Source organism: Eurosta solidaginis, chromosome 1, assembly GCF_040869045.1.
Source record: "Eurosta solidaginis isolate ZX-2024a chromosome 1, ASM4086904v1, whole genome shotgun sequence".
In the NCBI taxonomy this organism is placed as follows: Eukaryota; Metazoa; Arthropoda; class Insecta; order Diptera; family Tephritidae; genus Eurosta; species Eurosta solidaginis.
In genome coordinates, this window is record NC_090319.1 from 148168314 (window position 1) to 148174996 (window position 6683).

General features: G+C 39.6%; 2 pseudogenes; both read right to left on the reverse strand.

The window, feature by feature from the left end:
- Window positions 1-400: 400 nt before the first annotated feature.
- LOC137238064 (MAU2 chromatid cohesion factor homolog) lies at window positions 401-1192 on the reverse strand (annotated as a pseudogene).
- A 1-nt stretch (window position 1193) lies between these two features.
- On the reverse strand, window positions 1194-2895 carry LOC137238068 (probable phosphorylase b kinase regulatory subunit beta; annotated as a pseudogene).
- Between the last annotated feature and the right edge of the window lie 3788 nt (window positions 2896-6683).

Sequence of the window (6683 nt, forward strand, 5' to 3'; positions counted from 1 at the left end):
GTGTTGTAAGAAAATGTGTTCAATGTTTTGGTTTCATTTTGAGTTTGCTATCTTCTTTTGATAATCCCTACTCCAGTGAAATGAAAGACATAAAATCAGCTGATGAGATGAGCCAACCATATAGTTCAGCCATTCACAACTGACGTTGAAATCTACTCAATAAACATACTATACAAGGTTGCATTTGCAGTTTGAAACAATTTATTACGCAATTTTTTTTAAATTGGCAATTTGTTATTACAATTTATTATATGATAAATTGCGTAATAAATTGCCCAAATAGTATAAATTGCCAATTTGGTGTGTGTTTGTGTAGTATTATTATATTGTCTTGTATTGCGATTCATTAAACAATTTTAGTCCACATTCTTTGTATGTTTTTGAGTGCAACGTACAAACTTTACATTATAATTTGTTTGACTAGCGTCATTTGTCCACCAGCAAAACCACTAGTACTTTCATCAAAACTGTTCGTTGTACTGGCGGCCGCAGTACTATTAGTGGTGGGTGGATCAGCATTAAACCAATTAATTAATGCATGGTGTATGCTTTGAACACATTTACGCTGTTCGGCAATCAAATTTTCCGAGTATTTTACATGATTGGCAAAAGCTTCCTTTTCATGGAGAACATCTTTAGACATACCATGCAGATATTTGAGAATGGCTGAACCCCCCCCCCCCCCCCCCCCCCCCCTTGCACATGAATATCAGGTATTTTGAATGCTAACTGCATGGCTGGCGTTACCATATTCATGCTCTCTTTCGAATTACCAATACTGAGAAAGACATGTGATAGTAAAACCAATGAACAAGATATCAACCTATTCAAATCTTCAGCATTGGCCATTTTTAATGTTTCGCGCAGGAAGCGTTTGGCCTCATGAAAGCTGTTTTTATGAAACGCATGAAGTCCCTGCACATAATAAAAACCATCCATTAATGCTTGGCTGCATGAGTATGTGTATTTTCAGTTGAGACAGTGTCAAAAATTTGTTTAAGATCTTGTTCCCGTTTGGTGCGTAAAAAATAATGGCTAAATTAGCAAATCATTTCAGATCTCGTTCGGTTGTTTCCATTACACAAGCAACAAATTGCCTTTCTGCATGCTCATAAAAGTTTGTAGACATCGAGTATAATCCAAGTAGACAATGTAATAGCGCTGAATGGCGCCGAAGCAATGGTGACGCCATACTTATTATTTACACCCAAGTGTTGGTAACCTTTTATTAATTCGGTGGAAGACCATATTTGCACTGGTTGGACCTCATGCGGTGTTTGAGTTTGTATACCATAAGTGGCCATCGTTGCTTGTAAGCGTTTCGATTTGGCGACGAACCACCAAATCCGTTGCAGTGCCCTGAAAATCTAACGTCCAGCACGTCGCGGACGATTATAGCTAGGCAAATAGCGACGAATGGGATCTAATTCATTAATATGCAATAAACCAGGCTGTAAGTAATTGTGCTATAATAAACATCGATTGACCCCAAAGATAAAGCGTTTGTGAGGGTGAACGTACATATATACGACCCCTCACCATCTGGCGCATAGTACATGGTAACAACGGGATCACCATTGGCGTCAGCGTACAAACAATGACGTAATTCATTTTGGTATTCCTCAACTTGTTCGGGATTGCTCTTGAAAACACCATCAATTATCATTTGTATATAGAATAAAGGCCATTCACATTCGTGTCCTTCAAAATCTTTCATTTCGCCTATGTGGTAATAACGTCTATTCTTTTCTTCCAATTTACTTAAAAACCCATCACGTATAAAACGTTTAAAACCACGCTTGCCACGTAAACGCGTGATAACATTATGTTTTGTTTGCTCCACCAAATGTTCTTCATGCGAGGCAAAGGCGGGAAAGGATAGCGTTAGCAACAGCGAAGAATCAACGCCTTTCGAGCTTGATTCTCTTTTCAGCATAGTTACAGCATTACGATTGTGCGCATCAATGTCAACATAAACTAAACTCCAGGAGGCACCCTTCTCTCCAAACAAATTACAACCGTTAATGGCTTCTAGAGCAGATTTGGCCATGCCAATTGACGATGCATATATTTCAGGTGTACCATTATTATATTTGGAACCACGTTCCCACATGCCAAAATCTGGTATACGATAGGCGCGTTCCACATAATAAACCAAATTTTGAACAAAAGCTACTTCGTCATGCGTATAACTAATTTGCAACCCCCATGTTATCATTTGTACTAAGAAAATTATATACAAGGATACCCAATCGATTTGTAAATGATTGTAAACATCGTCAGAGTATACATATTTCCTCGCCAGTATGTAAATGAAATTTGCCATGTCAGGCATATTGATTCGATTGTCGTTGCTTGAAAATTTCTACACGATGTGCCTGTTTTATCCAACACTGTAGAATGCCACGCATACATTTTACCGAAGATTGACCTAATTCATAGGATTTGCCGCGATCATTATCAACGCGTCGATAAGCCTGATATAAACTCCAAATAGCTGCTGCACAATAAACGCTATCACGTACAGAACCAACCTCATGATCGGTGCTCATTACGGGAAATAGGCCTGTTATGGGGCTTTGGAAGCGAAGCAGTTGTCTTTTGACAACGCCATAATAAACATCCAATTGCTTTACTGTGTCCTCATAGTTTGAAGTTTTCAGGAACTGATCTAAATTAATATCCTCAAGACTGGCTTGTCTTCCGCTGAAAGAAGGCGCTCCCGATGCCGCTGAACTGCCTGTCATAGACATCGCTACATGGAGCGTTTTTGGTTGATCACGCATTTTAATTGCGTGATATATAGTTTTTTATTTTTCTATTGCAATTAAAGTTTATTGAGCTGATAAACAAAAAACTGCTATAAATTGGCACAAATACCCTTGGTTTCTTTGTTAAAAGTCATAGTTTGTATGGACATTTGTAATTGCTTCAAACTTGGCTTCACCGTTTTTACTTGGCCCAATACAAGGTAATAGCAGACTTGCAGCACAAGGAAAAATACTTTAAGGTATTCCTTTTGATGCGCATTTGTTATATTATTATCAATAATTGCACCAGCTGAATTCAACAAAGCCAATACATCATTCGTTTTACGTTCAATCATTAAGATCATGGCGCGTGATCATAAAACCAGATTTTCAAATACGTGGCACCAGTTTTCTAAGCTGACTCTACACCTACAGCTAATAGTTCGGATGCCAATGAATACTCTCGATCCGATGCATGTACCTGCGCCAATTGCAGCAATAATTTACAATGCCAAAAGACATTATTTTGTGATATTTCAACAGCTCGGCGAAGCATAGCTTTAGCTTGAGAATTTTAACCTAATTGCAGATGAAGTTGTGCCAATAATGAAGCAGTGTCAAATTTAACATCATCGAAGTGTACTAATGTTTCAGACAGTTTCCATACCGTTTCCAAATGATGGCATGCTAGATCCGTGTTAAGCGTGTATGCCATTAGTATTTGGCCCATTTGTAGATGAGTCCGTGCCGGTACACACCATCAAAAACAAATATGTAGGTACATCGCTCCAACTCCGGGATATCCACACCATCCACCTGAAAAATAAAATAAAATTAATTAATAGGAACAAAATACAAGAAAAGTGATTTCTAATAATAGATAGCAGAAAATATTGCAATTTACTTACCTTTTTTTTTACGTCTCCATATCCAGCACCGTATTCAACCACGCGTAAAAACGAAAGAATGAAGCAACGGCGCCAGGAATCGAACGACCCATTTACCGTTTGCTTCAATTCAGAGAAATGTACATTTGTGCGTATGAATGTTAATTTTTTTTTTGTCTGGTATATTATGCCAGTGCGCGGACCTTTAATGTTAACAAGAATGTTGGTAGATTTTTTTTGGAAAACAGTAGCGAGAGTCAATATTTGTACAAAACAATTCATGATTTAATGAAAAACAAACAACGCACATTTCACGGAAATAACCCTTTTACAAACATGTAAACAAGACAAGAAATACATGTAAATTCGTATATAAATAGCGCATGCCTATAAAATACCCTTTTTGGAACTCCATTTACTTAAAACGGTCATTTTGCGCTCAAATTTATTCACATAAAATGACGAAAATAGCGTAGGAAAATATTTGCGTACTCATTTGCTATATTTATCTCATAATTTCTACACAAATTTTTTCAAAATTGGTTAGTGTCACCGCTAAGTATTAATTGGTTGGGCTCGGCAATTGAATACGTGTACCAAATGATCGCAGCAAGTGTTTTCAATGCGAAATATATTGCAATGTTGGCAGATTTTAGGCTTTGGTTGTAAAAGATACTAGAAGTGCTAAGAATTGAAAACGGGTCAAAAAGTAAATTAAGTGTTAAAGTCCTTTCACTGGCCCTCATTATACTTATCCCAACGTATTTACATATATTTGCCTATTTTTTAGTGCTGCGCCAAATGACGCACGCGGGTACCGAAAACCCGCAAGAGCAACAAAATCGGGATCGCGTTTTTTTGACCCATACTGACACCTCGGGCAGTCCGAAAACATACTTATGCACACAAATAAAGGCAAAACCCTCATTTAAAAAATAATTATGCTCTCATTCACAAAAAACAAAAAAAAAATTTTTTTGATTTTTTGTCTTTTTTGCCTTCGGTACTGCTTGGGGTTTTTTTTGGCTGGGGGCAGGACTTGTCGTTTTCAACAACAAACATCACAAACAGTCGCTATAAGGGCTCGGTACAAAAACAATCCGAGTCCCGAAATTAAAGAATTCCGACACGACAAAGTCCCGAAATTGGAAAAAGTCAACTGTTTCTACTGGCTTAGTGTGCCACTGCCCCAGTGACCTAGTTTTTTTCAAAGGCAAGCAATATATATTCGCACGCCACAAACACACCATACCAGCTGTCAGCTAACCAATAAATACACGACAGGGTTGCATGCAATCTCAGAAAGATACGTGCAGATATAACGCGTCGTGGAGAACGCATTGCCAATCTGCATGTAAGCACCGGCAGTTGGTACACTTTCGAATTTAATTACGATTTTCGCTATTCGTCATGAGCTGTCGCACAAAATTACATCCCTACCTTCGTCGACCTCTACGCTTCGTTTTAAACTCGCTTTATTCATATATTTTAACATACGTTTGTTAATAAAACAACACGCGTATCACGAAAACAAGTAATTTTGGGCGGGTGGCTTGGAATCACGTCCGTTCCAACCTCCCACACACCGCAATCTTACTGGTTTTGTTAAAATGCATAAGCTGCTCGAAATCACAGCACTAACTAATAATATAATACACAACTGAAGAAATACATGCGCTGCAGCGAAAACGCGCATCACCCAACCAACCTCACGGCCACTCGCCCTGGCACATCCATAAAATGCCACAGTCGCCCTGAGAGCGACACGACACGTTAGACGCTGGAACGGAGACCTCGGCCTCTTCGTCCAGCCCAGAAAAACGTCAAACCCTCGAGTCTGGAACGGCGACCTCTGCCTCTTCTTCCAACCAAAAAAAGAAAAAAAAAAACACAAGCCTGGAACGGAGACCTCGGCCTCTCCATCCGGAACAAACAAAAAAAACAATGAATAATAAAAAATGGTGCCATTCTGGAACGGAAACCTCGGCCTCTTCGTCCAGCCTTACTGGCCACCGATTATACATATATCACGTTCTGAACTTTTATATATTAGAGTTACGTATAAACCAATGGCAAGAAATATTCACTTCTAACTGTTCATAACCGCTAATTTTTTCATCTTAGCTCAGGTGGCAGGCTAAGCAAGTCGGAAAGGATTCCCGGCCATTTTGCGTCGCAGACGAACTCCTCATTTAGATTAAGTTTAGTGTGTAAGTCTTATATTCATTTTCTCGTTTCAGCGGAGGTCATTGGCGGAAAACGATGTTGCGTATCGCAAGGGGGGCCGGCATGTTTAGGCAGGATGCCTAACTTTTCCGCATCTGATTGCGATCCCCCCAATGCAACTCTGCAAATCGATACTCGATACTCGACTTAACTTATAACCACCCACACCATCACCCTCATGCATGTGCATGCATGTACATGCACGTGTATGTGTGCTTTTTGTCAGCACTCATGCATATGCATGTCGGGGTTGATGTGTGGGTGCCTTTACCCTCCAAAACGGAGGATTTTGCGGGTCAACGGTTGTAGCTTGCTATACAACCGGCCTCTTGATTTTCAACAGCCGTACAGCTCACATCTGCTGCCAGCGATCTCTGCCGTAATTGTTTGCGTTTATTCAGGTAATATTGTAACCATTGCTATTTTTACATTTACCCAATAAATCATATATATTATAACGAGAAATCTCGTCTATTTGCTTATTTTCTATTCCATACACTTATTCCCACTGAGATCGACCCCGGTGCGCCCACCTACCTCCAGGAGCACACGCACCCCGGCCGAACACGCAGAATACGTATCATTAAAATAGGTGGAGTCCGTAGGAATAAAGCCGGAGTAGAGGTAATGTGACCTAGACTGGCGTGCACTTTCGGTGTAGTTATCAAACTCTTTTTGAATCAATTTTTCTAGTACTATTGCAATACTAAGCTTGAGCGATGCGTGGGAGAAGTCCGACTTGGGAATCATGTTAACACTTTCGTAAATGTTTTTCCACTTTCTGACCCAGTAGGAACCTTGCCTTACTGCTTCCTCTGCT